The 12,754-nt window shown below is 34.1% G+C and overlaps 1 protein-coding gene across 1 annotated transcript in view; it reads right to left on the bottom strand.

Annotated features, from left to right (window-relative positions):
* Positions 1–11,860, bottom strand: part of LOC149901260 (synaptotagmin-15-like) — a 71,128-nt gene extending 59,268 nt beyond the window's left edge. The window contains exon 1 of the mRNA XM_090111823.1: positions 11,790–11,860. The gene's annotated coding sequence lies outside the window, so the exon portion shown is untranslated. The remainder of the gene's footprint in view (positions 1–11,789) is intronic.
* Positions 11,861–12,754: the final 894 nt, after the last annotated feature.

Below are 12,754 nucleotides of genomic sequence, written 5' to 3'. Positions count from 1 at the left end.
TGGTATATTTTATCTTATTTTAGTGTGTATATTATGACTGTATTTTTAGTAACATCTATTTATGTTTAACTTTTTACCTACCTCCGCTGTAGTAATATTGTTTTTCACACAATCTGTTGGTTGCCTGGAAGAGATTACTTGTTAGTAATAAGGCCGCCCTCTGTGTTGTTTGTACTAGTTTAAGTCCTATTGTACCCACTTTTGTTATGTTGGCAGCACAATAAAGTGTATAAAATAAATAAAATAAATAAATATTTTCGAGGTTTGTTAACCAACAGATAATATTAATTTGTTCCTCTCCATGTAATTAAACAGGGAAAACCAAATAAAAACCGTAGTTCCTATAAATACGCATCGCAATTTCATTTCAAATATGTTTCTCTCTACGTGACAAGATAACAATATCTTAATGTTGTATTTTCTGGAAAGTTCTAGATTAAGCCATCCAATATCGTGATGAAATCGAACCTCAAAATAAAGTAACGTTTAGTTTAAGCTTTTATTATTAGAATCAGTATCGATTAATTGAAATATTCTGCTTTGACGAATATCTGTTTTATACACAAAAATCTTTACAGAAAATATATCCTACTAATATTATAAATGCGAAAGTATGTATGCATGTTTGTTACTCTTTAACGCAAATACTTCTGAACCAATTACAATTAAATTTGGTATCTAGTCAGCTGAAGACCAAGAATAGGCTACTTTTCATCCCGTAAATCTGCCAGGAACGGGGACTTTTTTCTTTGAAAACGCAGGCGGAACCCTTTGTACCCAATACTGTGTATTTTAGATGGACTGAGATCGAGTAAATTTGTTTGATCTCAAATATCCACCGAAAATATTGGTCAGAGTTTCCAATTTACATCAAATTTGCTTATACCGGAATAACGAAGGTGATAGTCGACGTACTGCGTCCATGAGTCGTTCTGCTCAAATTAATCGACGTTATGCAACAGCATTTGAAATACTGGGAAAATTGAAGAGCTCTAGATATAAAGTTACTATTTTGTCAAAGGCCACGCTGTCCAAATAATATCTAACTATAACACATGATTCATCATTCGTTATACACTTTGTAAATTTCTAGCAAAATAGCAGCAAATGTTATGTTTGCAACAAGCCGTCTTTGTTATGTTTTCAGACAACGATAAAATATAGGTAACAGGGCGATTTCAGATGATAATTGAAATACGAATTGCATGAAGTTTCAGATAAATGTGACAAATCATGTCGTAAGTAAATTCTTCAGTCACATTCAACCAACCCGCAAAAATAAATTTAAAGTAATGTAAAACTTGTTTAAAATTCTACCATATTACGTGAAATAACACGGATATCCGAGTGGTGAACATCTTCCTGAGTTATATTTCACCTTACATCGTAACGCCTTGCAATCATAAGTATGACAGGACTATCTACTCACTTCCCCCTCATAAAATATGAGCAAGGTGAAGATATTATTATAAACTGTCAAATATAATCCTATCCTTTTTTTTTTTTTTTTTTTTTTTATAGTGGGGAAATCTTCTTAGATACCCCCGGCTCCCGGGGATGGAGCCGTGGTTATGTCGGATTTTTACCGACTAAAACCCCACTCTGTTCCATCGCGCTGCTTTGGACGGAACTGCGGGAACGGTTACGACTCTACCGCGTGTCCCGCCCAGCAGATGCCCGTTTCCAGGCCCACCACTAGAACCCCCCTCGCTGGCGGCTGCTGGAACGAAGGCTTACGCCACCAGCGCGCAGACAATGGATCTTTCCCCGCTCCATCATCCGCGTTCCCCCGAACCCCCGACCCCAACACCGTCCGGCCGGAGGGTGCACGCCGGAAGGTCCTCCGATATGTGAATACACGTCGGGGGACCCTCCGGAGCACTTTTATAGAGATTACCTCGCAGCCCCCACCTCACCAGAGGTGGCGGCCCTCGGTCCGGCCCCACGGACCGGATTACGAGTTGGCAGACGGCCGTTTTACAGCGGCCGCCGCCCCACACCTCTCTGCAGGAGTCTCCGCGCGTCATCACAAAGACGCGTCGGGATCCCGCCCTCCGCTGCACGGCGTGGCTTGCTAAACCAGCGAGCCCGGCGCGCCGCGACCTCTGGCCGCCATCCACCGCCGCATAAAAGCCGGCTCCTCTCTGGTCCACAAACAGGACCTCTGCCGTCGGGTCAGTCGAGGCTTTCCAACCCCAACTGCCGTCCAGCACCACCCTTGCCTAGTGGACACAGGGTCCACCAAGCCACGACCTCTGGTCGCCATCCCACGCCGCACACAGCGGCCGCTGGGCCACACCTAGCCCCGGCCGTCGGGCCGGTCGAATCTCCCCGACTCAAAACCAGCCGTTCAGCCCCTCGCTGGTCCAATTTCGCTTCACTCAGAGGGCCATAACTCTGAGCTACTGAGCCCCTCCGCCGCGACAAGGCCTGGACCGTTGGGGGGGAATATAATCCTATCCTACTTTCTACTAATGTTATAAATGCGAGAGTTTGTGAGGATGGATGTAAGTGTATGTGTATGTATGTTTGTTACTCTTTCACAAAAATACTACTGAATCGATTACATTGAAATTTAGCACACATTTAGAGGGTAACTTGAATTAACATATAGGATAGGTTTTATCCCGGAAATCCCGCGGGAGCGGGAACTATGCGGGTTTTTCTTTGAAATCACGGGTGAAGCCGCGAGCGGAAAGCTAGTAGATCATATTTTCAAAAAACAATAAATAACTAAACACTTAGACTAAACAAAAGAACTGAAAGGCTTCGGTAATTTCAACATCAATTTCTCGGCTGATTAAAAGCAAAGGTACAATTAAAGTTTAATCAAATAAAATAACGTCGAGCTTTTAAATTTCTTCTGATCTCATTTCATTGCAATCTATTTTGAATTATTAATTAGTAAAAGGTATGATAATTTATATATTTACTTGATCGTTCAAAAACTTAATTTGTTTAAATTTATTAAAAAACACGAAAGATGTTTTTGTTAATTTCAACATCTTTAATCATTCCTGAATTTTAATTAAAACTATAAAATTCACTCCAAAAATATGTAGTCTAAATTCTTGCAATTACAAGAATCAGCACCTCTACAATATAATAAGTGACCTCCTCGGTACAGTGGTTGACGCGTGAGCGTAACACCGAGGGTCCTGGGTTCGATTCCCGGTGGAGACGAAGAAAAAAAATGTCTCGGTCTGGCAGGACACAGAAGGCTGATCACCTACTTGTCCCTAAAGAAAATCGATCAGTGAAACAGATGTATAATGCATCTGGCCCTTACCCCACTTGGGACTTGACTTTACAATATAATAAAATCTACACATACAAAACACTTATTATTGGGATATTAACATTATATTTTTGATGTAGCCACGATTGCGAGTATACGAGGAAACCAAATATTGTTACAAAATCTACATTGGTGAATGCATAGGGAATTTAAACTGTGACATGGGTACGTAAATAATTATAGACCTATTTTCATTATGTCAATGGACAAACGAATAATAAGTATTTAGTGGTTGTGTCAGTAATTTTGACTCTGAAATAGGGTTGTAGAGCAGAGATATTTGTATTCATAGTATTTCGTGGATTTATCCCTCTTTATAAATGCGAAGTAGCTCTATGTTTGTCAATGGCGGAAAGTTATTATCTACAGGAGTTGAATATTATGCAAAAAGATAATTTTAAAGTACCTTTTTTATCTTTAAAAATAAAACAAAAAGGGGCAGACGTGTTGTAATTAAGAAATTCGCCGTCACAAACAATTAGTGAAAGGTAAATTTTCCACTTTATAAAATATTTAGAATAAGGAATATTCTCGGAAAGAATACAAAATATATTTTTATTTTTGTTACATTCATAAAATAGTCATTTTTAAATGATTTGATTATATTTTAAATATTTTTCAATATAACGAATCTATAATAACTACGTTTCTGTAATTATCTTTTCCAATATACGAATTTATTTTTATTGTATGCAAAAATAAGAGATAAGCGGTCATAGTTATACGTCATTGCAAAAATATAATTTCGTCATTTATTAACATTGTTTCATATCACGAATTAAAATAACAATAACCTCTCTTCAATGTTTTAAATTTTGATGCTTCAATACAAAGTAAGTAATACTAAAGGTCAGTAAATATAAACCCGTAGTTAAAATTAACGTGTCTGAGCCACAAAAGACGTGCAACAATCTCATCTAATCTCACTTATAAACAATGCGAACTCGTTTCTTTCTCTCTAGAAACTTCTAAACATACTTTGCTATTTCAATTAAGAAAATTATTTAAGTTTACTGAAGAAATTTTCTAATAAGTCGAGTAAGTAATCTGAGATATAAAGATCGTTGAAGGGGATTAACTAGGCATTTAGAAAGGTTCACGAAAACTTTAAGCATTTATCCATATCTCCTTACTATGATTTTGATAGATTAAGTATTTGATTTATTACTTAGAAGAGATGCAATTTACTAATTAAAGGCTTGCCGTATTTCATTTAGATTAGTTACATCGGACAGATAATGTTTATTTCTATCAAAATATGAATATAAATCCACGTAAAGTGCCCATTAGTTTGATAAATGTGCTAAAAAGTATATATTTTACATTTCCAAAGTATTTGTAGAACTAATAATTCTCAGGTAAAATAAGGTTATTGATCTCTCTTTCTATTTAGATAGATTGACACGAGCAATTTAAGGAAAAAGGAATGCAGAATTCGAGGCAAAATCGATAAACAGACAGCCATCAGTTTTCTGATGAGAAGTTAGCATTATTGACTTGAAATGAAACGAAACGTACCTAAGTATGAGTATCTATTGAGTCGGAAGCTAATATCCGTGATCATCTTTATTTTATTTTTATTTTACTGTATACCTACCGATGAAACTCGGAAAAACGTAAATATTCCTTTCACGTGACTTTTTTGAGTTTCACATGAAATGTTTACATACTTAAAAGTATTTGAAATTAAATATTTGTTTACATAATTTGCCCTTCAATTTTATTGTATTAAATTAACCAATTACGGATGACTGTAACATATGTAACATTATGAAATGATTATATTACACGAACTTCTTTACCTTTCCTATCTAATGTCTTAAAACCCGCACATATAATTGTTAATTAATAGATCCAAGTGTCAATGTTTATCCTTCTAACGACGCTACACTACGACTTCTCAGCACATAGGCTTGGTTGCAAATGGCAAGTCAAATACGCATCAGTCTATCGTTTGCTCGCAAATACAACAAACATTGCACTATGTACTGTAGAAAAATACCAGAAGTTGTAAAAAGACGTAACAGTACAGGAAATTTTCAAGTAATTCACATTCAAAATCTAAGTCAAAAATTTTCATAGGTACAGTTATAATGGAAAAGTTTAGTAAGTTAGTAAACAATAGAAAAAAATTGATCATTATGCGGAATTCGCCTTCTCGAATCACACATTTTTACCACAATATGTCGGCGAGTGGCTAACCAGCCTATTTCAACCATTCATGAATTCAATAAAATTATTATTTTAGTTATTTCGAGGTAACAATGACTGTATTTATTTAACCAGAGTGTGCCAAGTGATAATAATTTTTGACAAATATTTAAAATTCTTATGTACTTGACTCAATGAACATGTTTTTAATAAGAGACTGAAGACAAATATACCATACTAAGACATCGAGTAGGTATTTTCCAACGACGCTATCAAAACCTAATATTTTTCTTCAATTTCTTCGTAACTTTTTCTTCTCAATTGGAATAAAAATTTCAGCAAACAATTGGAAAAACAATTGAAAATACATTATGTTTATTGGATCTTTGAAAGCGTCGGTTTTGTACCCAGTGGAAACTATAACTAATAAAGTATAACGAAATGGAAAAAAAAGAATTATAACTGTAATAATTTACCCTAATATTAATTTCTATACCCATGCTTTATTTTGAGAACGTCGTAGAAAAATTTATTAAAAAAGTCATTCATTTCAAGGACAATGAAGGGTTTTAATTACTTGAAAAATCGTCCGTCGCCGTGCTAGTGAGCGGACGTGTTACAAAACATCTGTGCTAAACAAATAATAGTATTTCAATCAAAAAAGAACCTTAATGCAAGTGATTTACAGTTCATTATTAAAAAAAGTGTCGTCACTACTAGTGCCTTTTTAGATGTGAGAATCAACAAGTCACAAGCAATTGTGTGCGATTGATAACCGAACACAACATCCCTGTGCACTCTAAGTTCACTGTAATAACGTGCATTTTTCAACGTTTTATAGACACTGCCGCAAATCAAGTGAATATTATAACTTAAGTTTTGTTTACTACGCTGTCGCTTGAACGTGTTTACAATATTGAAACTTTAACAAATACTAGTTATGAGTCTTCTACGATCACCGAATAATTCCGAATCACGCTGCAGTTCGCAGCCGGACTTATCAAAAATTACTGTGGAACCATCAATATCTACAATAACAACTCGTAAGAGAAAACAACCAGATTTATGTAGTTGTAACCAAGAAATAAGCGAAATGCGTAATGAGCTATCGCGAATGACTACGTTGCTCGAGAAATTCGTTACATCTCAACAGCAAAATATGGATAAGGTGCGCGAAAACATTTCAGAAATTGGTTTAGAAATAAAATGCATAAAAGAATCGACTTCTACTCTTATGAAGGCACATGATGATATGAAAACTTCACTTACAGAATTGAATTTAAAAATTACCACACAAGAAGAAAAAATTACCTGTTTGGAAACTGATTTATCGGCCCTAAAAATCGGATCTCCTCCTACATTACCCGGAAAAATGTTACTGTCAAATGAACAAACAATTCGTGAACTGCGTGAGCGAATAATAAGAGAAAAAAATATAATAATAACAGGTTTATCAGAGAATAACTCCAATAATTCAGGACAAGATACAAGTGAAATTAATTCACTACTCTCTAGCATAATTGAAAACTGCCCACAACCGTCAAAAATATTTCGGCTCGGTAAATTTGTACCAGGCAAGAACCGCAAAATTAAGGTATGTTTTGAAGAACCACAAACAGCTAAAATTATACTCCGCAATAAAGAAAAATTTCCAGAACACATCAAGATTTATTCCGATCGCACTCCCTCTCAAATAAACTACTTCAATGAGATTAAAAATGAACTAGAAAATCGTACTAAAAATGGTGAAAAAGACTTAATCATTAAATTTATAAAAGGAGTCCCTACAATAATCCATATTCCAAAAAACTCCAATCTCAATCAATAAACCCAATTATTAACAATAAAAAGTCTATAAACGATAATGTCACATACCAAATAGAAAATGACTATGGATGTCTACAATTAAATAAATCACGTATTAACTTCTTTTACACGAATATCCGCAGTATACGAAAAAAAGGCAAATTTGACGAATTGAAGTCTATAATTGGAAGCATGTCCCGTACTATTCATGTTATACTCTTAACAGAAACATGGCTCAAATCAGAAGAGGAAGCAGTTAAAATGCAAATTCCTAACTACACACATTATTATAGCTACCGATCTGATAAAATCGGTGGTGGAGTCTCAGCCTATGTACACAATGATTTACAGCATAGCTTAATTAATTCTCTCTATGAAAATGGTAATAATTACCTTTGGATTAATCTAAAAAAATATGCACTAGACATAGCAGTTATTTACTATCCTGGCGATAATAATCTAAAATCTTTTTTGTCATCATTTGAAACACAAATACAGAATCACAACAGGGCTCTTGTATTTGGCGATTTTAATATAAATTTGTTAAAGGCTGATAAAAGAACTAAATTATATAAGGCTGTCATAAAAGAGACCGGGTATAAAATACTTAATAATATTGAAGAAAAATATTGTACAAGAGAAACGGCTACATCTAAATCTATTATCGATCACATAAGCTCAAATTTAATAAATGACAAGTTCCATATGACAACTATCGATGCTTCTTTGTCTGACCACAAGCAAATAATATTACAGTTAAAAAAATTCAAGCCACCTCCTAAACAGAAGATGAAATACGCGGCTATTGACTACACTAAATTAGAAAAACTGATTACGACAACATCTCATGAAATACCTGACACCTATAATGCCCTTGAAGATTATATTGTAAATGTAATTAATAAAAGCAAAATCACTAAAACGAAAATACTTAACCTACCACAGAAAGACTGGATTAACAAAGACATATTACTATCTATTAACAGAAGAAATGAATCATGGAGAAATTTAAGGCTAGACCCGGATAATGAAAAACTGAAGATAATGTTCAAAGAGAATAAGAAAATCACTGAAGATAAAATCAAAACTACGAAAGAGACATACTACTATAAAGAATTTACTAAGTATAACAAAAACCCAAAGAAGACATGGACCCTTATTAATACTCTTGCAACAAACAAACTTAAAAACTATGATAGTCCCCTTAAATTAAATTCTGAATTTGGTCCAATTACAAACATTTCTGATATTTGTAAAACATTTAATGAGTTTTTCTCCACAGTTGGTCCTAACCTTGCAAAACATATTCCAATCAGATACCACAACAACACAGTTCATACATTACCAATCATACATCATCATAGTCACTCATTATCTGCATTTTTACCGTGTAACGAAAAAGAAATAAATAATATAATTAAAAATCTTGACCCTAATTGTAGTACAGGCATAGATGGTGTGACCACTAAAGCCATAAAATCCATTAGTAAATTAATTTTAGACAAACTTACAATTAGTTTTAATAATCTATTATCAAACGGAGAATTCCCGGACTCACTAAAAATTGCTAAGGTTAGTCCCATCTACAAATCGGGAGATAAAATGGAAGTAAACAATTATCGTCCCATCTCTGTACTACCAGTGATTTCCAAAATTCTCGAGAAAATTATTTACAACCGTTTAAATGATCATTTGAATTTAATAAAATTTATATCTAACAAACAATACGGATTTCGGCCACAGTCTAATACATTATCAGCTACAATAGATATAGTCACAAATATTAAACATAACTTTGATCGTAAAAATATTGCTTTAGGATTATTCATTGATTTAAAAAAAGCATTTGACACAGTTAGTCACTCATTATTAATAAAAAAACTCGAGGCTATTGGAATCACTGGTATTGCACTAAAAATGTTTATTTCATATCTAAATAACCGAACACAACTTGTCAAAATTGGCAATACGCAAAGCGATCCCTTACCAATGACCTGTGGAATACCACAGGGATCGGTGTTAGGACCACTGTTGTTCTTAATTTATGTGAATAATATCCATGACATAGGCCTACATGGCGAAATTACCCAATACGCAGATGATACATGTCTATTTTATTTCGGATCCTGTATAAATAATATTATTTCACAAGCTCAGGAAGACCTCAACCACTTATTTGAATGGTTTCAGTACAACCTCTTAACTGTTAACGTATTAAAAACATCCTATGTTATTTTTAAAGCAAAAAATAAAAAAATTCCACCTCATGTGCCAATTACTTTGAATGGAATTCCACTTCAACAAAAAAGTAATGAAAAATATCTTGGTTTAAGAATAGATAGTGGCTTGTCCTGGAACATTCAAATAGACCATGTTAAATCTAAACTCTCATCCCTTGCTGGCTCACTTCGTAGGGTTGTAGGATGCCTTCCTAAACAGGTCCGCATAAATATTTATAATTCCTTAGTAAAATCACATCTTATGTATTTAATCGAGGTATGGGGAAGTGCTCCCAAATACAAACTAAAAGAGTTACAAATAATTCAGAATAAAATAATTAAAATATTATATCACTATCATTACCTAACACCGTCAATCAAAATTTATAAAGACACAAAACTGATGAACATCAAACAATTATATAAATATACAACATGTATTCTTATTAAGAAAATTTTAGACAAGAACATACATACAGCACTAACTTTCACGAAAAATAAACCAGCTTATTCTAAACGTAACACAAAGGATCTAGACATACCGAAGGTCAGGACCGGCTATGGACAGAAATGTATTACTTTTGAAGGTGCCAAATTCTATAATAAACTAAACAATGATATAAAAACAGCTGAATCGATTTATACATTTAAAAAGCGCCTAGCTGATCACATACTTAATGACCAATCACTTCTGGAATAAAACACCTACCTTTGGAATAGCTGTGCCCGGACGACTGTTATATTATTTATTTACTTTGTTATGTTATTCTCATGTAATTAGCTTTAAGTCTTTAAATGAGAATAAATGATTCTTTAAACCTAATTTTACGTGACATGTGTCCTTGTTACACCATACACTGCAGATTTCACCTTTCCCACGAGATTGCACCATAATATTATAATGTGTAAACATCGAGATAGTATGTACTAAATTTCATAAATAACCATAGAGTCTGCGGGATCACACTTCCTGATTGTAATCTTACCCCATTTCCTTCAATATAGACATTGGGTTTGATTTATTGTACTTAATGAGCATAATATTATTATATTATCTATCTATAGCCGCATTTACTCCTTCAACGATATTAGTTATAGAATCGATAGCTCGTACCTAACTTATTTCTATATGATACACGTTGATGGCTGTTAATATTTCATTCCTATATTACATATTAAAAGTTACCCCTTACATACATAGAACTAAATAAACATTATTTATATTTTCTGCCCGCAATATTTTGCTTTAATTCCCTACTTAAAGGAGAATGATCATCGGATTTTGATAAGGGCCGCATTCTGTTCACGTTTCTTCCATTCAATTGGAGCATTCCCGGCAATTGCGTGAAGCCCATCCTTCGACACGCGAACATAATGTGCCCTTTTTCATTTATTCTGAACGACTGTTTAGTACGTTAAAAATAGTAATTATTTGTCTTTTTCACGCCTCTAATTGCAAGGCTGAGTCCGTTTTTAGTAGATATATCCCGTAACTAATGATCCGCCCAATAACCTGCCTCGACAATCACTCTATCTTTAAAAAAAAAACCGCTTCAAAATCCGTTGCGTAGTTATAAAGATTTAAGCATACATAGGCATATTAAGGGACAGAGAAAGCAACTTTGCTTTATACTATGCACTGATAGTGATATCAACAGCTCAGCAGGGTATCTTTAACGATTTCCGACTTAGAACTTCCTAATATAATATGATTTATTTAAATATATCTGTTTATATGGCAATATATTAATTGTATTATGTTAAAAAAATCCCTCTTAAACGCCCGTACCGGGATAAACCGTAACAGGCTTAGCAGGTAATTTCGCCTGATTTTACAAGATTACCAGATTTTTCAGCGCAGAGCCGACGAGACTAGGTACTATTAATGCCGACGCGATTAAAATTGAGTTACAAAGATTTTGATTTAGAAGGAATCAAATTGTTTTCTATTTTATAAATCCTTTTTAAGTGCTTTTCGTGTTGTCCGACAAATTTACCCTTGCATTCACGGCCTTTGAATAGAAAGCTTACATTTATCAATTGCAAGGCCATTCAGATAACATCAAGTTTTCTAAGACAACAATTATTCTCCTAATGAGAAAATATTATCACAATAAATCTATGTTTGTTTCAGAAGTTACTAAACAATGTAATGGGACCACAAATCACTCAATTGTCATGCACAGGTAAGTTTAACTATAGAAACATTAGCTATCCAGCTATCACTTACCTTCAAAGAAAAAAAATTCTTGCACACTTATTTTTGAAGGGATTCTTTCTAAGGGCACATCGACATGCTAACTACTTATGCTTACATAAAACACTCCGTTGTTACAATACTTGGTTGAAAATTCCGAGCGACGATTTTCCTCGCAGGAAAACGCACGAACCCCGAGGACTCTAGTAGGACACTGTGAAAGCGAATATGAAACTTCCTATGCTGTTACACTGCGCATGTGTAGGCCACAAAATAAAGTTTGTGCACGTACCGACAACGACAACTTTGATCTTGTTAGGACATTTTCCATATCTCCAAAAGCTTGCGGCTGTGGAGTAGCAGTGTATGTATTGACATTACTGATCTCCATCTGTTGCGTCGAGTTTTTGGAAACGTGAGCGGAATGATGAATGATGTGACTAGAAAATACATGGCTCGTCTGTTTCATCGTGACGTCACGCTTTTATCAATTGGTTACATCGTAGGTAGGATCGTAGATATTCAGGTACAAGACAATTAATTCTGGTTTTAAATAAAAATAAAAAGTCAAATATAAAATGACAGCTAAGTAATGGATTAATTTACTTCTAAAATATGTTATAGAATCGTATGTGTGATCAAGCGGTTACAATTTTACCTACTAGTTTTCTATTCTTATTATCAGATTCCTATTTCTATAATCTAAATATAGATTTAAACACGTAAAAAATATCCCTGAACGTATTTAACGTAATGTAATATTATTCCAAAATGTTATTACTCCAAGACATCTTAATTGATATTTATTTTATTATCCGTGATAATTACAAGGAAAAGGTTCCTTGTGCTTATACCTACGCATAAAATGACGCGATAAACAGAACTGAAAGTTAATTAATTGAGAAAGCCGGGGTAATTGAGTAGAATCTGTAATTGCTAGGATAATCCTCGACAGTAATCGTTTATTTGATCCTTTTATAATTCTACGACAAACGAAACTAGGCCTCCAACTTTTAATTGACTTTTTAGAATCTCTGTGACGCCACTTTTACTGCCATAGAATTCCCGTGTAATTCGTCACTT

This window comes from Colias eurytheme, chromosome 17 (assembly GCF_061535395.1).
Source record: "Colias eurytheme isolate Ceu_HAF_F1 chromosome 17, ilColEury1 Martin Lab GWU primary, whole genome shotgun sequence".
NCBI lineage: Eukaryota > Metazoa > Arthropoda > Insecta > Lepidoptera > Pieridae > Colias > Colias eurytheme.
Note: the sequence above shows the minus strand (reverse complement) of the source record. Positions and strands in the feature narration are given on the sequence as shown.